General features: G+C 42.1%; 1 protein-coding gene across 9 annotated transcripts in view; it reads left to right on the plus strand.

Annotated features, from left to right (window-relative positions):
* Positions 1 to 11,410, plus strand: part of ELMO1 (engulfment and cell motility 1) — a 501,394-nt gene that overhangs the window by 29,960 nt on the left and 460,024 nt on the right. For 2 of the 9 annotated variants that reach the window (XM_019655702.1, XM_019655704.1), the window contains exon 2: positions 5,530 to 5,593. The exons of the other annotated variants lie outside the window; for them this stretch is intronic. The gene's annotated coding sequence lies outside the window, so the exon portion shown is untranslated. The remainder of the gene's footprint in view (positions 1 to 5,529; positions 5,594 to 11,410) is intronic. 9 annotated transcript variants of the gene reach the window in all.

Here is an 11,410-nt window from a genome sequence, read left to right on the forward strand (position 1 = left end):
GATGTCACAAGCTAGTTCCTGGAGAAATTGAGAATGTGGAGGAGCCACACAAGGTAACACTAGGGAAGCAGTGTTAACTCTTTCCATGCTGCGACTCATAGGATTCTTCTGTGCACAAATTTTGCTTCCAAGCTTCTTGTCAGCATTAATTTTGCTCCAGTATTAGCTTGATTGAAATCTCCTATGCTGCCCTTTAAAGTGAATGCCAAGGAACCATTTTGGGCAAGTTCTAGAGAATCTAGGCCTTGAGCTGAACTAAGTAAATGTATCTATCATTTTGATGTCATCCTATAAGACATATGGCTTGTGTGCCACCAGACTCCAGGGCCACAGTTCACATCGTGGTGAATGAAGGTGCTGCCAGGGTTCCAGGGGGCACAGCCAGGGCCACTGTGGCACGTGCCCCAGGGTCCTTCCTGGGGTTCCATAAGGTTGAGGGATAGCAATGTGAAGCTCCAACCATATTCTGCTGGTTGGAATTCCCAAGATTCAATGGAAATGGAATTCCCAAGATTCTAAGCCATAATCCATAGCTTTGAGGAATATAGATCTATTCTATGTCCTTCCAGGTAAAACGTAAGAGCGACTGCAGCCCAGTGGCTGTTTCCCTCCCAGCTTTGTGTTTGTGAAGTTTGTGTCATCAGCTTTACAGATGGCAGCACATCTGACTTAGGAAAGAGATGCTACAAGGTGAAGGCCTGAATTAAGCTTGGCTTTAGATTGAAGTCCAGTGAAGGACTTATTTCTCGTCAGTACAGGCTTAAGTTTGCATGCTCATTTAGTGGTGCTAATCACCCAAAATGCTGATTATTAGAAAGGATGTAGATTTCATTAAGGGATATACTTTGAACTTAATTTTTGTGTGAGTCTATTGATGTTCTGGGAATTCTTTTGTAAGATGTGTTGAAGGTGTGCTATAGCTATTTGGTTTATGAGTTGTGGAGGTGCTATTTATTTTTATGATATTCCATTCCTTCTTCTTCACAAAGCAAATAATCAAGAATTAATGTTTAACTTTAAGTGGGATCCATTTACTTTATATTGAAAATTATTATTGCTTTAATTTGCATTTCTATTCCCTTGGAGCTCTGAGATATCTTTTGGAAGACAAACCTTGTCCTCTATCTTTTTGTGTATTATTTTCCTTTTCGATATTAGTTATTACAACCACAGCAGTGAGCATTGTTGCAAATTTGTGATGTGCTAGGCACTGGGCTAACTGGCTTAGATAGATTATTATTATTTAATTTTTATATTAGTAGTAGACTTGTAAATAGTGTGTGTTAAAACTCACGTTTTATAATGATCTGAGGCGTGCAGAGATAGACTTGCCAAGTTTACCCATTTTACGTGGTGGAGTCTGCTTGATCCAAGATATTCTGACATGGGATAGCAGGCTCCTCAACTCTACACTCTTGATATTGCAGATAGAACACATCTTTGCTTTGGAGGAGAGAGTGCAGATGCTTTCTAGAACTTGTCAGTGATTCAACAGGCCTCTGCATTTTCAGTCAATGTGCATTTGGGGCCAGTGGATAGATTCACTTTGCATAATCTGTTTTGTCCAGGTGGACTTCGTGCTAATTTGCACAGGCAGTAGCTGAGAGCAGCGGGGGATATCCCAAGAGAGCTCTGGGTTGCATGAGAAATTATGGAATTAAGAAATCCGCAGGCTTCCTACATAGATAATCTCTAGGATTGGCTCATTTGTTACCGAGATGAAAACTATTGTCCGAAGTATGTGTTTCAGAACATAGGAGGCTATTTTGTTTTATGTAAAAATAATACCAAGGTCAAACCAACTTAGATAACTGGTTTAAAACGTTGATATTTTTTATTTTTTTTTTATTTCTGGAATTTCTCTACTGGCCTTTACTACTACAATGTTCATTGCAATCTCTATGAGAAAAATAAAAAGGGAGTATAGTTTTTGGAATGTACCTGACAATTGCTAGCTTATTCATTTGTTCTGAATTTGTTCTGGCAGATAAGGTCGGTTGTAATGCACCCAGACAGTGTTGTGTTAGATTTTTCCAGTGTAGCAGTGAGGATGACTTTGTTAAGTGACAGAAGACCCAGTGCCGAGTGGCTTAAACAATACAAGCTTATATGAGTGAAAGGGTTAGAGGTATAGTGCACTATAGAATTAATTAGTTTGATTCAGTTACTCCTGAGGTCATTTAGGGTTTAGTTTCTTTTGGTTTTTCTCTCTCTGCCAGAGTTGACGTTTGGAGCCGGGCATGGGGCACTCCCCTAGCAGAGAGCAGGGTAATGATCAAAGGTGCCCAATGAAAAATCCCGTCATTTTTAGGAAGAGTGAATAGGGAGCATGGATTCTTGAGAGATGGTCCACCCTGGCCAGTGACCTGGACACGCGTCTCTTAGATGAATGCAGACATTAATCCGCTCTCTTATCAGCCTTGTATGTGTTGATATTCTACATGCAACATACAGATATTTTCTATAGTTATCTCTAAACCCAGTAAAATTTTCCAGCAGGATACTCAGAGGTGCCACATGCATATTTCAGGTTCCCATATAGCGATCCCATGGACCTGATGAGACATTAGTGTTGGCTGCTCACATCCAAGAAAGTTTGTTTTTTTTTTCTTGGCAAACTGAACGTCATGATAGCATACCCATTAATTGCTATATGAGTCATATTTTCACTTCATATTATTTAGATATACAAGTGCCCCAGTGGATGTACATCTACTTGTCTTAATTTACCCTTCCCCTCGCCTCTGAAGGGTGACAGGCTGGGGCTTTGGACAGAAAGAAAAAGAGAACATAGGGCTGTACGTTTGCATGTCATGTGGACACTCGTTTTTGACCACGGGGATTTCTTATGAGAAGTGAGAAATACCTTGGGGCAACTTGGTTCGTTTGGTGGCTTCCCTGTTTACCATGTTGTGCCAGCTGGTATTTTCTTCTGTTGTTCAGTGTTTGACAGAATGCCTACGATGGGCAAGGTCTTTTGTGTGGATTCTAAATTGGTCAAGGCTTCCTTTAGAAATGTAGCCTTTCTCCTTTTTGGGTGTGGTCAGGGAGATGAGACAGGCACCCACATAACTAATAGCGAAAGATTAAGTGTGAAGGGCAGCCCAGGAAGAGGTCTGAAGGGCTGAAAGGTGGGTGAGACTCCCCTGGGAGATGAGGTCTCCTGTGTGGCTGGGAGAAAGTTGAAGAATGGGGACTTCAAGCAGAGGAAGTGTTAGTTAAAGGGTAAGTAACCTAGTTTGGCTAGAGCCTAAATACTGTGAAGCAGTTAAAAAAGAAAAGAAAAACTAGTGGAGTTACTTCTTCTACTAGTGACTCCCACACTTAGTGGCTGAACCAATAATAAACTTTATTATCATTCATTGTTTCTGTGGGTCAGGAACCTGGGAGCAGCTTGGCTGGGTGGCTGTGGCCCAGGATCCGTCGTAAGGCTGTAGTCAGATGTCCGCTGGTCATCTGAAGGGCCTACTAGGGTGTTCCAAGGTGGGTCATGCACACACATGCCTGTCCCTTGTGGGTGCTTGTCCTTTGACACGCTGGCTGGCCTCTCCCAGAGCAAAAGCTTGAGATAGAAAGTGGCAGCTGTATTTTCTCGACGGTCCAGCCTTGGAAATCACATAGCATCATTTCTTAAACATTCTCTGCGTTAGAAAAGGCCTGTCCACCGGGCCGGCTGAGTGGCTCAGTTGGTTAAGAGCTCGCTCAAGAGTTTGAGCTCTGAGCAACAGTGGTTCGAGTCAGCCCGAGCTGAGCAGCCGTGAGCTGCCAACAGGTGGCGGGATGGCTCAGCTAAAAAAAAAAAAAAAAAAAAAAAAAATACAGAAAAGGCCTGTCTAAGGGGACGGGGAACTGGGAGTCACCCTTTAAAGGGAGGAGTGTCAGGGAACGTGTGCATGTATGTTAAAACCTACACTGTTCTTGAAAAATAAAATGACAGAAGCAAAAGCAATCGTTGCATTGCAGTGGTTTTTCTTCAGTTGTTTGTACGCAGTGTTTACTAATATTAGTTGGCATGCTAGACTATTTTGATTGGTAGACTATGCTAAAAACAATGGCTGGAGTCTATTTTCATCTACTACTAAACTAGCTCTTTAAAAGAAAATTTGGTAATCTACTCCAAAGGTATCTTGTAGCTGAAACGTACTGCGTCAGATAGATGCAGCAGAAGTGCCTGAGGCTGTGGTGGTGCGGTGTAGCCCCCCTCAGCACCCAGGACAACCCCACAAACACCTTGGACCCTGAAAATACAGCTCTATATGAAAGCCATGCCATGGATCCGTCCAGTTCTTTGGATTTTCTTTGAGAATTCAGTTTGTTCTTTTGAAGAACTCTTCCCTATTCAAGGATCTAGAATTGTTTTGTAAAACATATTCTAATCCTCAGAGTGCTTTTCCATATTTTAAAAACATGGTTGAGCCTTGGCACCCAATGATAGTATTGTTTCATTCAGAATGTTTGTTTGGTGGGTGGAGGTGGGATGTGGCTGAGAGTGAGAAAGAGGACGTTTCATTTGAACAGGCGTTTCCCTCTGAAGAGCACCTGTTTGCTGAATGCGTCCTTGGGACTGCAGCTGCAGCAGTGAAAGACACGAGCCACCATTCGCTGTGATACCAAAACCCAAGCCATCCGTGATCCTGCAACCTCAAGCTGTCACAATGTTATTGCTTAAGTGGGAGGCAGAGTTCTGAGAAATGGAGAATGTGTGTAGTTTTTATATGAGTGCTTTTGATAATTACCAGAAGCAACAGGGGAAATTTTTATGAACCAGATAAGGGAAAATATGCTCATTCATCATATGAATATTAGTTTTCCCAACATAACAATGTGCTGCTAAGGTTCCCCCCCATCCCTGCAGAAAGCCATTTCGGTAGACTGTATGCATGAAACAAGACCCTTTAACACAATAGAGTAGTTGGACAAGCAGAGTGCATGACCTTTCTCCAATTTAACACATTTCAAAGGCAATGGCCAACAAAATTAAATTTTAGTTGAAGAATTTTGAGGATAAAGAGCATGAAGATACTAATATTTCTCCACTATCACTTTCCTCGTTTATTGCTGCTACAATCCACTCTACCCACTTGTTCCTGGAAAAGAAAAGCTGCAGGGGTCTCTTTTTAAAATAAAGAAGTGTCGTCGTAGCTGCAGAAAGCCTGGGAGGAACCAGGGGCTGGCTGGTGAATGAAAGAAAGGAGCCTTTATTATTTTACAAGGATGTGTGTATGGAAGATGATCGTTGGTTGAATTCACCCGTGAGCAATCACTATTAATACCTGTGGGGTTTCCCATTTAGAATATCGGTAAAGTAGAATTAGTTGCTCCATCGCCATAATTATTTCTTAAAATGCTTTTCTAAGAGCCAGTGAAATGCTCTGCTACTTCTTGTGCCTACTTCCTCTTCCAGCTGTTTCAGGTTTTAGTGTCAAAATGTAGACGTGGGAGTGAAGCCTCAGCTCTTACTTAGAAGAGGGCCTGGCATGGAGTCACATCATAAAACATTAAGTCTCTTCCTCCTCCTCTTATTCTCAGGCATTCTGCACTGACCCCAGCACCCTTGTGGGAGGCTGTCCAAAAGTGTCAAAGTAGGTGGCTTGTAAGTAGCGTCTTTTGTTTTTTTTTCACTCCGTGAAACATCTTTTCAGTCACATCTTCTTCCCTGTGCGACTTACCTGTTTTTCTCCCAACATGCAACCCACTGTTTTTTATTTCTTCACCAAAATAAGTCAGGCTGCCTTCCTTGACAGCTGGCAGGCCCAATGATAGGATCTCATTTCTGTAATTGTATTAGTTTCCTCTTGTTTGAATGAAGAAAGTTATTATAAACCTGGACTATTGTTCATTCTATTTTTATTCTTATGTTTCCTTCCTCCCTTCCTCCCTCCCTCTCTTCCTCCCTTTTTTCCTTCCCTCCTTTATTCAGCATAACATTCACTGAGAGCCCTCTGTGTAGGGTGTGGGTGTTATGTTGGGGGTGGGCGCATAGCATGGAGGTGACTTCAACCTAGGCATTCAGCCCTCTGTCCCTGCCTTTTAGTCCCCTCATAACTCTGGTGGCGAGGTGGAGAGAGAGACATATCAACAAGCAGGTACATCTCAAAGAAGCATTTATTGAATTCCTGCTGTGTGCAAGGCACTGAATCAAACTTGGTGTAGATACCAGGTTTTTCCAAACCTGATCCTTTCTTTCAAGGAGTCCATAGTTTAGTACAGGAAATAAACATGTACCTAATTTAGCCAAAATGTAGAGAGCTTTCTATGTGTCAGCCGCTAAACTGCTATAGTTGGGAAGGTCAGGTTTACTTTCATGTTAATTCTATGAAGTAAGCCCTTTGTATACAAAGAAAGAAAAAAACCTTTGGAGTTCTAGTAATTGGAGTAGGGATTGTAGAGGAAGTGAGAGGCAGAATAGTTAAGGGCTCTGACTTGGAGTCCGATTTGATTCTTTTGGGTTTGGATCTGTCTCCATTATTTAATGGGTGTGACTTTGGGGTGGGGAGTTAATTCGTCCTCCAAGATTCAGTTCCCCCATCTAGACTGTATATATTTTTTTAAGATGGCCAACCAGTATCTTTCAATCCACATGTCCTTACCATGTCACTTGGATAGTCTTCTCTTCTCGTGATAAGGTTTATGTCCCTTCTCTTTGATCTTGAGTGGAATGCGGTGACCACCTGACCAGCAGAGCACGGCAGAAATGGCGCTATGTAACTTGCAAAGTTAGACCGTAGAAATGCTATGCACCTCCATGTTGCTCGGTGGCGTTCCTGCCTGTGAGCCAGCGACCATGCTGTGAGGAAACCCAAGCAGGAATTGCCCAAGTGGGAGGGATCGAAGCCCCAGGCCCATAGGCAGAGCCGAGCTCCCAGCTGACCACTAGCACAACTTGTCAATCATCTGAGTGAGCCATCTTGAAAGTAGAGCCTGCAGCCAGCCCAGCGTGAGTTGCCCTGGCTGACCCCACATGGAACATCTGTCAGCCATGCCCACCCAACCCTGACAGACCATAGTTTCATGAGCAAAATAAATGATGGTGGTTGTGTGAAGCCACTACGTTTTGGGATGGTTTCTTACACAGCAGTAAGTAACCGGGACATTTGCCATATAAAGTTGCTAAGAGGATTCAGGGAACTGGTGCATAGAACAAGAACACACCGCAAAACTAATGTTTCGCTAGTGATAGCTCTTGTCATTGTTGTCACTAGTTGAGAAGATACTTCATGGAAGTCAGCATTATCTCAAAGTGAGGTTACAACCTAAAGTTCCCCCTGTGAACTTCTGGTATCCAGTACATTTTGGGGGAACTTACTTTGTTCACTTTTTTGCCGTTTGCAAAATCTCTGCTGTGGGTCAGTTTCCTAGAGTCCTTGGCCCCTGGGTTTCTGAGGCAGACTCTGCACTGGACTCTGTCCTCTGTTGAGTCAGACTTTCAGGGTCATGACCAGACTTATCATCAATGTTTACACTTCCCAAATATTCTGTGAAAGTCATGCTCCTGACATTATTAAAAAAATTTATTGTAAAAAAACAACAAAAAATATCACCTTACCCATTTTTAAGTGTATAGTTTAGTGTTCACTATATGAACATTGTTGAGTGACATTTTTAGAACTTGGCCTCTGGCAACCACCATTCTGCTTTACTAAGAGTTTGACTACCTCCTATAAGTGAAGCCATGCAGTATTTGTCCTTTTGTGACAGGCTTATTTCACTGAGCGTAATGTCCACAAGGTTCAGCCACGTTGTAGCATGTGACAGGATTTCCTTCTTTTTGAAGGCTGAATAATATCCCATTTGTATATCTACACCACATTTTGTTTATCTCTTCCTCCATAAGCGGACATTAAGGTGGCTTTCACCTCTTGGCTATTGTGAGTTATGGTGCAGTGAACATGAGTGTGTACATATTGCTCTGCTGGTATTTTTTCCACCTCCCACCAATAGCAGAATCTCATAGAAACACATTTGAGAGAGGTAGGGCTTATCAGTGTTCATTGCCTTTTTTTTTCTTTCAACATATCTTAGCTACACAGCATCAGGTAGCCAAACTTCCCAGATTCTTCCTGGGAGGGTTCAAGTTCAATGTGCACATTTATTTTGTAACCTGAATAGTAGTAGGGGCGCACCTCTATTTCTAGCGCTCCTTATTGCTTTCAAAGCAGTTTCACAAGCCTTCTTTTATTTACCCCTTGCCACATGATGGCTGTTTCTTTAATATGGGGAACATGAGGATGCAGTTATGGCGTAGATGGAAGCATCGTGGTGCTGTTTGTATTTAATGTAGCATTCACTATTCTTTACCAAAGTGGGCTTCATTTATGAATGGACTTGACTTCGTTCTTTTACTTTCCTTTTTTTTAATCAATGGACAGTCTTTTGGAGCAATTTTAGATTTACAAAAAAATTGGGCACAGAGTACAGGGAGTTCTCTTATCTGCCCGCTCTGCCTGCGTAGATTCTCCTGTTGTTGACATCTCGCATTTGTGCGGCACACTTGGTGCAAAGGATGAATCAATAATGATACATTATTATGAAGGCCATGGTTTACATTAGGGTTCACTCTTTGTTTTGTACAGCTGTATGCGTTTTGACAAATGTATAATGTATGCATCCACTGTCATAGTATCCAGAAGAGTGTTATTGCCCTAAAAATCCCCTGCGCTCTGTGTATTCCCCTTTCCTTCCCCCTTTTCTCCGAGCCCCTGGGAACTATGGTCTATTCAGACTGGCTTCCTTTACTCAGAAATATGCATACACGATTCATCTTTTTTATTTTATTTTCTTTCGCCTGGTAGCTCATTTCTTTTTATGGCTGAATCCTGTTCCATTGTGTGGGTAGATCACAGTTTATCCACTCATCTATTGAAGATGTCTTGGTGTCCTGTTTGCTCCCAGGTTTTGGCAATTATTAGTAAGCCTGTTGTAAACATTTGTGTGCAGGTTTTGGTGTGGACATAAGTTTTAATTTATTTGGGTGAATACCAAGGAGTATGATTGTTAGATCATGTGCTGGTAATATTTTTAGTTCTGTAAGAAACTGCCAAATTGTCTTCCAAAAAATGGCCATACTGTTTTGCATTCCCACTAATGATGAAGGAGAGTTCCTGTTTCTCTACATCTTCGTCGGCATTTGGTGTTGTCAGTGTTTTGGATTTTAGCCATTCTACTAGGTAGTGTTATTGTTGTTTTAATTTTAAATTCCCTAATGATGTAAGTCGATTATTTTTTCTTGTGTGATATATTTTTAATTCTTATTTTTAAAAATTTTATTTTGAACTAATTATAGACTCAGAAGAAATTGAAAAAAAAAACAACAAACCCCAAAAATCAAGAAGAAAGGAAGGAAGGAAGGAAGGAAGGAAGGAAAGAAAGAAAGAAGGATAGATAGAAAGGTCCTTTAATCCATCTTCCCCCAATGGTAATATCTTACTTAACTAGAACATTATAAAACTAGGAAATTGACATTTCACAGTACAATGAACTAGACTATAGACTTTACTGGGATTTCACCGGTTTCTGCATGCACTCATTCTATTTTTGTATGTGTTTACAGTTCAATGAAATTTTGTCGCATTATGTGGATGCATGTAACCATGACCACAGTCAAGCTACAGACCCGTTCCATCCCCACAAAGGCGTTCCCTAGCGCTCTGCCTTTATAGCTGCACACTCCCCGCAAACCCTGCCCTGCCCCAATCTCTGGTAACAAGTGGTCAGACATAGGATCTTAAAAAATATCCCTGGGGTTATTGATCCAGTTTTGTCTCTGCATTAGTATAGTTTGATTGTTATTGATTGATTCATTAATGTTCCTTTTCACTTTTTTTTTTTTTAAGATTTTTATTGCGGAATTGGGGGAGGGGAACAGTGCTGGGGAATTGGGAGAAGGGGAACAGACAAGTTGCTGTCCTTTCATTCTTCAATCTAGTTGTGGAGGACGTTGCTTCACTGGCCCAAGTTGGCACCATCATTGAGCTTTTCCCAGGCGAGGCAGATCAGTTGCCGGCTTCTGGACGGCCGCTCACTGCGGCTGCTGGCCACTCACGCTGGCTGCTGGCTACACACGGTAGCCCATGGCAACCCACTGCCACAGGGGCTGCAGCCTACGTTGTCGCCGGTGACTTACAGCAGCCCAGCTCCAGGTTGAGCTGTTGTTCAGCATCTTAGCTGTAGAGGGCAGTGTCACTGGCCCTCATATGTGGGATCCGAACCGGGGCCCTCTGGCATCCCAAGCCAGCTCTTACCCAATGCGTCACTCGGCTGGCCCCCTTTTCATTTTTGATATGTATGGGTCTAGTCTCAGGTTAGTTAGACTGAACACATGTATTTTCATGTGTATTTTGGATCTGGAGCCTTTTCTTCTTAGAAGTTAGGTATAAAGATATTTGCAGAATGTGTTGCAAAGTTTTGAATGGGTAACTCAGAAAGGTGCAGTTTCATGAACTTGAATAAAGTGAGAACTCTTTAGGAAGTCGTGACAGGCTTGACTTTAATATGTGTGTGCCTTTCTTCAGATCCTCAAGCACAGTCATTATTCCTCCATGCAACAGATAAATTAGGCCATGATTATTAGATGATCAAAACCTCACAAAAGGTTTATTCGCAAGTTCCTTTAAAGTAGTGATTGACTTTAGTTCATTCGAAACATGATTCAGTTTACCAAAACAGAATTTACAGATCATTTTTCAGGAGAAATACTGACTGTATTTACTAACTAGCAAATGATAATGCTTTGAGAAAGCAGAAGAATCATGGGAGAGGCAGCGCTAGATGGGCGGAGGAAGTTTAGTCATTGTGAACGGGCCTGTTTCAAGTCTGGTGAATGAACGCTGTTGGACAATAGTGCCGGAGGTGTTTACTTAGGGTGCTGGGAGCGCTTTCATCTCTGAGGTTTCCATGGGGAGAGAAGGGGCAGGCACTTCATAAGCCTCTGGTGATTTCTTCCCTTTTTTGTTTGAAGGAAAAGGAAGCTTGGCACGTTGTGTGTTGGCGTCTGCAATGCCCAGACTCCAGCCAGTGGTCACGTAAGAGGTTCTTGCATAACGGGAAAGTGAAATTTGTGCCAGGAAATTGTTAGTTAAATAATTAAAATGTAAAAACAACTGTATTCCCTAATTTTGGAGCAGCATTTCTGAACCTCAGTGCCACTGACATTTTAGGCCAGATAACTTTTTGTTGTTGGGGTCTGTTCTTTGTACAGAGGATGTTAGCAGCATATCTGGCCAATACCTACTAGATTTCAGTAGCACTTCCTGTCTAAGTTATGTCACAGAAAAATGCCTCCAGACATTGCCAAATATCCCCAGGGGGGCAGGGGAGGGAGAGTCACCCCTGTTTGAGAACTACCAATTTTATATATACATAAATTATGTGTATGTGTGGGTGCGTGTGTATGTGTGTGCGTGTGTGTGTG

Source organism: Hipposideros armiger, unplaced genomic scaffold (assembly GCF_001890085.2).
Source record: "Hipposideros armiger isolate ML-2016 unplaced genomic scaffold, ASM189008v1 scaffold_244, whole genome shotgun sequence".
NCBI classification, from domain to species: domain Eukaryota; kingdom Metazoa; phylum Chordata; class Mammalia; order Chiroptera; family Hipposideridae; genus Hipposideros; species Hipposideros armiger.